This window comes from Osmerus eperlanus, chromosome 11 (assembly GCF_963692335.1).
Source record: "Osmerus eperlanus chromosome 11, fOsmEpe2.1, whole genome shotgun sequence".
NCBI classification, from domain to species: Eukaryota; Metazoa; Chordata; class Actinopteri; order Osmeriformes; family Osmeridae; genus Osmerus; species Osmerus eperlanus.
In genome coordinates, this window is record NC_085028.1 from 969,701 (window position 1) to 979,700 (window position 10,000).

Sequence of the window (10,000 nt, forward strand, 5' to 3'; positions counted from 1 at the left end):
ACTGGGTGGATATTCGGGACGTCCGGCATCGCTCCAAACAAGAACGAGCAAAGGACACTTACGACGTAACAGAAAAGGAGTTGTGATCGTATCGTTTTACGTTTGTGGTGGCCGACGCGTGCGGCTATCAGAACCCTCGCATCTCTCCTCGAATGACTGTAGTAACCGAGAGTAGACGATAACACAACTTAAAGTAGCTAGCTTAGTTCTTCTTAACAACATTATATTACAAATCATAATATTTGTGCTTGTAACTTGGTAAAAAGCCATTTATCCCGAACCTCCCAAGAAGGGGATTCACCCCGCATCGCTCCACACAAGAATGAACGAATGCAGCGCCAGTCCTACTGTTCCCACACCAACACTATGGTAGCACTATTAGGGGGCGCGGTGCCAGCGGTTCCTCACGGGACGCTGATTGGTCCCAACCCCTGTGTCCTCAGTGGAAGGTTGAAACCAAGCAGCCACTGTCAAGGGCGGGTTTGGGCTCTCAGATAAAAGCTCTTGCAGGTTCCACCGAGATTTGAACTCGGATTTCTGGATTCAGAGGGCTGACCGTTACACCATGGAACCCCACCTTGAGGGTTATCCAAAAAGAGTCACGAAAGAGACTGTGCATCCCTCTGGCTTTTGGTGCGAGTTGACACGTCCCTCCTCGCGCCTCCCCTCCTAGCATGACGGCAAGACCACGTTCCTTACAAACCAGCCCGTCAAGGAAGCATTGGTGGTTCAGTGGTAGAATTCTCGCCTGCCACGCGGGAGGCCCGGGTTCGATTCCCGGCCAATGCATATCTCTTGCGTGGACCGTCGTCGGCCTTGGTTTGAGTTGATTCGGGCTCGTTGGCACGTGAATCCTCGTGAGCTACTACGGCAAACAACGTCAGCTGGCAGTGTCCTCGTTAGTATAGTGGTCAGTATCCCCGCCTGTCACGCGGGAGACCAGGGTTCAATTCCCTGACGGGGAGAAAAATACTTTTTCCTTATCGCGGTTCATTGTAGCGTGGTTCACCGTCATCTCACAGAACTTGATTTGAAGGACACTTTACTTCTGTAGTACGTGAGTGAGTTACGGTAAGATGACTGGGTGGATATTCGGGACGTCCGGCATCGCTCCAAACAAGAACGAGCAAAGGACACTTACGACGTAACAGAAAAGGAGTTGTGATCGTATCGTTTTACGTTTGTGGTGGCCGACGCGTGCGGCTATCAGAACCCTCGCATCTCTCCTCGAATGACTGTAGTAACCGAGAGTAGACGATAACACAACTTAAAGTAGCTAGCTTAGTTCTTCTTAACAACATTATATTACAAATCATAATATTTGTGCTTGTAACTTGGTAAAAAGCCATTTATCCCGAACCTCCCAAGAAGGGGATTCACCCCGCATCGCTCCACACAAGAATGAACGAATGCAGCGCCAGTCCTACTGTTCCCACACCAACACTATGGTAGCACTATTAGGGGGCGCGGTGCCAGCGGTTCCTCACGGGACGCTGATTGGTCCCAACCCCTGTGTCCTCAGTGGAAGGTTGAAACCAAGCAGCCACTGTCAAGGGCGGGTTTGGGCTCTCAGATAAAAGCTCTTGCAGGTTCCACCGAGATTTGAACTCGGATTTCTGGATTCAGAGGGCTGACCGTTACACCATGGAACCCCACCTTGAGGGTTATCCAAAAAGAGTCACGAAAGAGACTGTGCATCCCTCTGGCTTTTGGTGCGAGTTGACACGTCCCTCCTCGCGCCTCCCCTCCTAGCATGACGGCAAGACCACGTTCCGTACAAACCAGCCCGTCAAGGAAGCATTGGTGGTTCAGTGGTAGAATTCTCGCCTGCCACGCGGGAGGCCCGGGTTCGATTCCCGGCCAATGCATATCTCTTGCGTGGACCGTCGTCGGCCTTGGTTTGAGTTGATTCGGGCTCGTTGGCACGTGAATCCTCGTGAGCTACTACGGCAAACAACGTCAGCTGGCAGTGTCCTCGTTAGTATAGTGGTCAGTATCCCCGCCTGTCACGCGGGAGACCAGGGTTCAATTCCCTGACGGGGAGAAAAATACCTTTTGCTTATCGCGGTTCATTGTAGCATGGTTCACCGTCATCTCACAGAACTCTTTTTGAAGGACACTTTACTTCTGTAGTACGTGAGTGAGTTACGGTAAGATGACTGGGTGGCTATTCGGGACGTCCGGCATCGCTCCAAACAAGAACGAGCAAAGGACACTTACGACGGAACAGAAAAGGAGTTGTGATCGTATCGTTTTACGTTTGTGGTGGCCGACACGTGCGGCTATCAGAACCCTCGCATCTCTCCTCGAATGACTGAAGTAACCGAGAGTAGACGATAACACAACTTGAAGTAGCTAGCTTAGTTCTTCTTAACAACATTATATTACAAATCATAATATTTGTGCTTGTAACTTGGTAAAAAGCCATTTATCCCGAACCTCTCAAGAAGGGGATTCACCCCGCATCGCTCCACACAAGAATGAACGAATGCAGCGCCAGTCCTACTGTTCCCACACCAACACTATGGTAGCACTATTAGGGGGCGCGGTGCCAGCGGTTCCTCACGGGACGCTGATTGGTCCCAACCCCTGTGTCCTCAGTGGAAGGTTGAAACCAAGCAGCCACTGTCAAGGGCGGGTTTGGGCTCTCAGATAAAAGCTCTTGCAGGTTCCACCGAGATTTGAACTCGGATTTCTGGATTCAGAGGGCTGACCGTTACACCATGGAACCCCACCTTGAGGGTTATCCAAAAAGAGTCACGAAAGAGACTGTGCATCCCTCTGGCTTTTGGTGCGAGTTGACACGTCCCTCCTCGCGCCTCCCCTCCTAGCATGACGGCAAGACCACGTTCCGTACAAACCAGCCCGTCAAGGAAGCATTGGTGGTTCAGTGGTAGAATTCTCGCCTGCCACGCGGGAGGCCCGGGTTCGATTCCCGGCCAATGCATATCTCTTGCGTGGACCGTCGTCGGCCTTGGTTTGAGTTGATTCGGGCTCGTTGGCACGTGAATCCTCGTGAGCTACTACGGCAAACAACGTCAGCTGGCAGTGTCCTCGTTAGTATAGTGGTCAGTATCCCCGCCTGTCACGCGGGAGACCAGGGTTCAATTCCCTGACGGGGAGAAAAATACTTTTTCCTTATCGCGGTTCATTGTAGCGTGGTTCACCGTCATCTCACAGAACTTGATTTGAAGGACACTTTACTTCTGTAGTACGTGAGTGAGTTACGGTAAGATGACTGGGTGGATATTCGGGACGTCCGGCATCGCTCCAAACAAGAACGAGCAAAGGACACTTACGACGTAACAGAAAAGGAGTTGTGATCGTATCGTTTTACGTTTGTGGTGGCCGACGCGTGCGGCTATCAGAACCCTCGCATCTCTCCTCGAATGACTGTAGTAACCGAGAGTAGACTATAACACAACTTAAAGTAGCTAGCTTAGTTCTTCTTAACAACATTATATTACAAATCATAATATTTGTGCTTGTAACTTGGTAAAAAGCCATTTATCCCGAACCTCCCAAGAAGGGGATTCACCCCGCATCGCTCCACACAAGAATGAACGAATGCAGCGCCAGTCCTACTGTTCCCACACCAACACTATGGTAGCACTATTAGGGGGCGCGGTGCCAGCGGTTCCTCACGGGACGCTGATTGGTCCCAACCCCTGTGTCCTCAGTGGAAGGTTGAAACCAAGCAGCCACTGTCAAGGGCGGGTTTGGGCTCTCAGATAAAAGCTCTTGCAGGTTCCACCGAGATTTGAGCTCAGATTTCTGGATTCAGAGGGCTGACCGTTACACCATGGAACCCCACCTTGAGGGTTATCCAAAAAGAGTCACGAAAGAGACTGTGCATCCCTCTGGCTTTTGGTGCGAGTTGACACGTCCCTCCTCGCGCCTCCCCTCCTAGCATGACGGCAAGACCACGTTCCGTACAAAACAGCCCGTCAAGGAAGCATTGGTGGTTCAGTGGTAGAATTCTCGCCTGCCACGCGGGAGGCCCGGGTTCGATTCCCGGCCAATGCATATCTCTTGCGTGGACCGTCGTCGGCCTTGGTTTGAGTTGATTCGGGCTCGTTGGCACGTGAATCCTCGTGAGCTACTACGGCAAACAACGTCAGCTGGCAGTGTCCTCGTTAGTATAGTGGTCAGTATCCCCGCCTGTCACGCGGGAGACCAGGGTTCAATTCCCTGACGGGCAGAAAAATACTTTTTCCTTATCGCGGTTCATTGTAGCGTGGTTCACCGTCATCTCACAGAACTTGATTTGAAGGACACTTTACTTCTGTAGTACGTGAGTGAGTTACGGTAAGATGACTGGGTGGATATTCGGGACGTCCGGCATCGCTCCAAACAAGAACGAGCAAAGGACACTTACGACGTAACAGAAAAGGAGTTGTGATCGTATCGTTTTACGTTTGTGGTGGCCGACGCGTGCGGCTATCAGAACCCTCGCATCTCTCCTCGAATGACTGTAGTAACCGAGAGTAGACGATAACACAACTTAAAGTAGCTAGCTTAGTTCTTCTTAACAACATTATATTACAAATCATAATATTTGTGCTTGTAACTTGGTAAAAAGCCATTTATCCCGAACCTCCCAAGAAGGGGATTCACCCCGCATCGCTCCACACAAGAATGAACGAATGCAGCGCCAGTCCTACTGTTCCCACACCAACACTATGGTAGCACTATTAGGGGGCGCGGTGCCAGCGGTTCCTCACGGGACGCTGATTGGTCCCAACCCCTGTGTCCTCAGTGGAAGGTTGAAACCAAGCAGCCACTGTCAAGGGCGGGTTTGGGCTCTCAGATAAAAGCTCTTGCAGGTTCCACCGAGATTTGAACTCGGATTTCTGGATTCAGAGGGCTGACCGTTACACCATGGAACCCCACCTTGAGGGTTATCCAAAAAGAGTCACGAAAGAGACTGTGCATCCCTCTGGCTTTTGGTGCGAGTTGACACGTCCCTCCTCGCGCCTCCCCTCCTAGCATGACGGCAAGACAACGTTCCGTACAAACCAGCCCGTCAAGGAAGCATTGGTGGTTCAGTGGTAGAATTCTCGCCTGCCACGCGGGAGGCCCGGGTTCGATTCCCGGCCAATGCATATCTCTTGCGTGGACCGTCGTCGGCCTTGGTTTGAGTTGATTCGGGCTCGTTGGCACGTGAATCCTCGTGAGCTACTACGGCAAACAACGTCAGCTGGCAGTGTCCTCGTTAGTATAGTGGTCAGTATCCCTGCCTGTCACGCGTGAGACCAGGGTTCAATTCCCTGACGGGGAGAAAAATACTTTTTCCTTATCGCGGTTCATTGTAGCGTGGTTCACCGTCATCTCACAGAACTTGATTTGAAGGACACTTTACTTCTGTAGTACGTGAGTGAGTTACGGTAAGATGACTGGGTGGATATTCGGGACGTCCGGCATCGCTCCAAACAAGAACGAGCAAAGGACACTTACGACGTAACAGAAAAGGAGTTGTGATCGTATCGTTTTACGTTTGTGGTGGCCGACGCGTGCGGCTATCAGAACCCTCGCATCTCTCCTCGAATGACTGTAGTAACCGAGAGTAGACGATAACACAACTTAAAGTAGCTAGCTTAGTTCTTCTTAACAACATTATATTACAAATCATAATATTTGTGCTTGTAACTTGGTAAAAAGCCATTTATCCCGAACCTCCCAAGAAGGGGATTCACCCCGCATCGCTCCACACAAGAATGAACGAATGCAGCGCCAGTCCTACTGTTCCCACACCAACACTATGGTAGCACTATTAGGGGGCGCGGTGCCAGCGGTTCCTCACGGGACGCTGATTGGTCCCAACCCCTGTGTCCTCAGTGGAAGGTTGAAACCAAGCAGCCACTGTCAAGGGCGGGTTTGGGCTCTCAGATAAAAGCTCTTGCAGGTTCCACCGAGATTTGAACTCGGATTTCTGGATTCAGAGGGCTGACCGTTACACCATGGAACCCCACCTTGAGGGTTATCCAAAAAGAGTCACGAAAGAGACTGTGCATCCCTCTGGCTTTTGGTGCGAGTTGACACGTCCCTCCTCGCGCCTCCCCTCCTAGCATGACGGCAAGACCACGTTCCGTACAAACCAGCCCGTCAAGGAAGCATTGGTGGTTCAGTGGTAGAATTCTCGCCTGCCACGCGGGAGGCCCGGGTTCGATTCCCGGCCAATGCATATCTCTTGCGTGGACCGTCGTCGGCCTTGGTTTGAGTTGATTCGGGCTCGTTGGCACGTGAATCCTCGTGAGCTACTACGGCAAACGTCAGCTGGCAGTGTCCTCGTTAGTATAGTGGTCAGTATCCCCGCCTGTCACGCGGGAGACCAGGGTTCAATTCCCTGACGGGGAGAAAAATACTTTTTCCTTATCGCGGTTCATTGTAGCGTGGTTCACCGTCATCTCACAGAACTTGATTTGAAGGACACTTTACTTCTGTAGTACGTGAGTGAGTTACGGTAAGATGACTGGGTGGATATTCGGGACGTCCGGCATCGCTCCAAACAAGAACGAGCAAAGGACATTTACGACGTAACAGAAAAGGAGTTGTGATCGTATCGTTTTACGTTTGTGGTGGCCGACGCGTGCGGCTATCAGAACCCTCGCATCTCTCCTCGAATGACTGAAGTAACCGAGAGTAGACGATAACACAACTTAAAGTAGCTAGCTTAGTTCTTCTTAACAACATTATATTACAAATCATAATATTTGTGCTTGTAACTTGGTAAAAAGCCATTTATCCCGAACCTCCCAAGAAGGGGATTCACCCCGCATCGCTCCACACAAGAATGAACGAATGCAGCGCCAGTCCTACTGTTCCCACACCAACACTATGGTAGCACTATTAGGGGGCGCGGTGCCAGCGGTTCCTCACGGGACGCTGATTGGTCCCAACCCCTGTGTCCTCAGTGGAAGGTTGAAACCAAGCAGCCACTGTCAAGGGCGGGTTTGGGCTCTCAGATAAAAGCTCTTGCAGGTTCCACCGAGATTTGAACTCGGATTTCTGGATTCAGAGGGCTGACCGTTACACCATGGAACCCCACCTTGAGGGTTATCCAAAAAGAGTCACGAAAGAGACTGTGCATCCCTCTGGCTTTTGGTGCGAGTTGACACGTCCCTCCTCGCGCCTCCCCTCCTAGCATGACGGCAAGACCACGTTCCGTACAAACCAGCCCGTCAAGGAAGCATTGGTGGTTCAGTGGTAGAATTCTCGCCTGCCACGCGGGAGGCCCGGGTTCGATTCCCGGCCAATGCATATCTCTTGCGTGAACCGTCGTCGGCCTTGGTTTGAGTTGATTCGGGCTCGTTGGCACGTGAATCCTCGTGAGCTACTACGGCAAACAACGTCAGCTGGCAGTGTCCTCGTTAGTATAGTGGTCAGTATCCCCGCCTGTCATGCGGGAGACCAGGGTTCAATTCCCTGACGGGGAGAAAAATACTTTTTCCTTATCGCGGTTCATTGTAGCGTGGTTCACCGTCATCTCACAGAACTTGATTTGAAGGACACTTTACTTCTGTAGTACGTGAGTGAGTTACGGTAAGATGACTGGGTGGATATTCGGGACGTCCGGCATCGCTCCAAACAAGAACGAGCAAAGGACACTTACGACGTAACAGAAAAGGAGTTGTGATCGTATCGTTTTACGTTTGTGGTGGCCGACGCGTGCGGCTATCAGAACCCTCGCATCTCTCCTCGAATGACTGTAGTAACCGAGAGTAGACGATAACACAACTTAAAGTAGCTAGCTTAGTTCTTCTTAACAACATTATATTACAAATCATAATATTTGTGCTTGTAACTTGGTAAAAAGCCATTTATCCCGAACCTCCCAAGAAGGGGATTCACCCCGCATCGCTCCACACAAGAATGAACGAATGCAGCGCCAGTCCTACTGTTCCCACACCAACACTATGGTAGCACTATTAGGGGGCGCGGTGCCAGCGGTTCCTCACGGGACGCTGATTGGTCCCAACCCCTGTGTCCTCAGTGGAAGGTTGAAACCAAGCAGCCACTGTCAAGGGCGGGTTTGGGCTCTCAGATAAAAGCTCTGGCAGGTTCCACCGAGATTTGAACTCGGATTTCTGGATTCAGAGGGCTGACCGTTACACCATGGAACCCCACCTTGAGGGTTATCCAAAAAGAGTCACGAAAAAGAGACTGTGCATCCCTCTGGCTTTTGGTGCGAGTTGACAGGTCCCTCCTCGCGCCTCCCCTCCTAGCATGACGGCAAGACCACGTTCCGTCCAAAACGGCCCGTCAAGTACGCATTGGTGGTTCAGTGGTAGAATTCTCGCCTGCCACGCGGGAGGCGTGGGTTCGATTCCCGGCCAATGCATTTCTCTTGAGTGGACCGTCATCGGCCTTGGTTTGAGTTGATTCGGGCTCGTTGGCACGTGAATCCTCGTGAGCTACTACGGCAAACAACGTCAGCTGGCAGTGTCCTCGTTAGTATAGTTGTCAGTATCCCCGCCTGTCACGCGGGAGACCAGGGTTCAATTTCCTGACGGGGAGAAAAATACCTTTAGCTTATCGCGGTTCATTGTAGCGTGGTTGACCGTCATCTCACAGAACTTGATTTGAAGGACACTTTACTTCTGTAGTACGTGAGGGAGTTACGGTAAGATGACTGGGTGGCTATTCGGGACGTCTGGCATCGCTCCAAACAAGAACGAGCAAAGGACACTTACGACGGAACAGAAAAGGAGTTGTGATCGTATCGTTTTACGTTTGTGGTGGCCGACGCGTGCGGCTATCAGAACCCTCGCATCTCTCCTCGAATGACTGAAGTAACCGAGAGTAGACGATAACACAACTTGAAGTAGCTAGCTTAGTTCTTCTTAACAACATTATATTACAAATCATAATATTTGTGCTTGTAACTTGGTAAAAAGCCATTTATCCCGAACCTCCCAAGAAGGGTATTCACCCCGCATCGCTCCACACAAGAATGAACGAATGCAGCGCCAGTCCTACTGTTCCCACACCAACACTATGGTAGCACTATTAGGGGGCGCGGTGCCAGCGGTTCCTCACGGGACGCTGATGGGTCCCAACCCCTGTGTCCTCAGTGGAAGGTTGAAACCAAGCAGCCACTGTCAAGGGCGGGTTTGGGCTCTCAGATTAAAGCTCTGGCAGGTTCCACCGAGATTTACTCGGATTTCTGGATTCAGAGGGCTGACCGTTACACCATGGAACCCCACCTTGAGGGTTATCCAAAAAGAGTCACGAAAGAGACTGTGCATCCCTCTGGCTTTTGGTGCGAGTTGACACGTCCCTCCTCGCGCCTCCCCTCCTAGCATGACGGCAAGACCACGTTCCGTCCAAAGCGGCCCGTCAAGGACGCATTGGTGGTTCAGTGGTAGAATTCTCGCCTGCCACGCGGGAGGCCCGGGTTCGATTCCCGGCCAATGCATTTCTCTTGCGTGGACCGTCGTCGGCCTTGGTTTGAGTTGATTCGGGCTCGTTGGCACGTGAATCCTCGTGAGCTACTACGGCAAACAACGTCAGCTGGCAGTGTCCTCGTTAGTATAGTTGTCAGTATCCCCGCCTGTCACGCGGGAGACCAGGGTTCAATTTCCTGACGGGGAGAAAAATACCTTTAGCTTATCGCGGTTCATTGTAGCGTGGTTGACCGTCATCTCACAGAACTTGATTTGAAGGACACTTTACTTCTGTAGTACGTGAGTGAGTTACGGTAAGATGACTGGGTGGATATTCGGGACGTCCGGCATCGCTCCAAACAAGAACGAGCAAAGGACACTTACGACGTAACAGAAAAGGAGTTGTGATCGTATCGTTTTACGTTTGTGGTGGCCGACGCGTGCGGCTATCAGAACCCTCGCATCTCTCCTCGAATGACTGTAGTAACCGAGAGTAGACGATAACACAACTTAAAGTAGCTAGCTTAGTTCTTCTTAACAACATTATATTACAAATCATAATATTTGTGCTTGTAACTTGGTAAAAAGCCATTTATCCCGAACCTCCCAAGAAG

General features: G+C 51.2%; 9 non-coding genes across 9 annotated transcripts; all 9 read left to right on the forward strand.

The window, feature by feature from the left end:
- The first annotated feature begins 718 nt into the window (after nt 1–718).
- trnag-gcc (transfer RNA glycine (anticodon GCC)) lies at nt 719–789 on the forward strand. Its single transcript has one exon. It is a non-coding gene; the product is annotated as a tRNA-Gly (tRNA).
- A 1,008-nt stretch (nt 790–1,797) lies between these two features.
- On the forward strand, nt 1,798–1,868 carry trnag-gcc (transfer RNA glycine (anticodon GCC)). Its single transcript has one exon. It is a non-coding gene; the product is annotated as a tRNA-Gly (tRNA).
- A 1,008-nt stretch (nt 1,869–2,876) lies between these two features.
- On the forward strand, nt 2,877–2,947 carry trnag-gcc (transfer RNA glycine (anticodon GCC)). Its single transcript has one exon. It is a non-coding gene; the product is annotated as a tRNA-Gly (tRNA).
- Nucleotides 2,948–3,955: 1,008 nt separating this feature from the next.
- Nucleotides 3,956–4,026, forward strand: trnag-gcc (transfer RNA glycine (anticodon GCC)). Its single transcript has one exon. It is a non-coding gene; the product is annotated as a tRNA-Gly (tRNA).
- A 1,008-nt stretch (nt 4,027–5,034) lies between these two features.
- On the forward strand, nt 5,035–5,105 carry trnag-gcc (transfer RNA glycine (anticodon GCC)). The gene has a single exon. It is a non-coding gene; the product is annotated as a tRNA-Gly (tRNA).
- A 1,008-nt stretch (nt 5,106–6,113) lies between these two features.
- On the forward strand, nt 6,114–6,184 carry trnag-gcc (transfer RNA glycine (anticodon GCC)). Its single transcript has one exon. It is a non-coding gene; the product is annotated as a tRNA-Gly (tRNA).
- A 1,005-nt stretch (nt 6,185–7,189) lies between these two features.
- trnag-gcc (transfer RNA glycine (anticodon GCC)) lies at nt 7,190–7,260 on the forward strand. Its single transcript has one exon. It is a non-coding gene; the product is annotated as a tRNA-Gly (tRNA).
- Nucleotides 7,261–8,270: 1,010 nt separating this feature from the next.
- trnag-gcc (transfer RNA glycine (anticodon GCC)) lies at nt 8,271–8,341 on the forward strand. Its single transcript has one exon. It is a non-coding gene; the product is annotated as a tRNA-Gly (tRNA).
- A 1,006-nt stretch (nt 8,342–9,347) lies between these two features.
- Nucleotides 9,348–9,418, forward strand: trnag-gcc (transfer RNA glycine (anticodon GCC)). The gene has a single exon. It is a non-coding gene; the product is annotated as a tRNA-Gly (tRNA).
- Nucleotides 9,419–10,000: the final 582 nt, after the last annotated feature.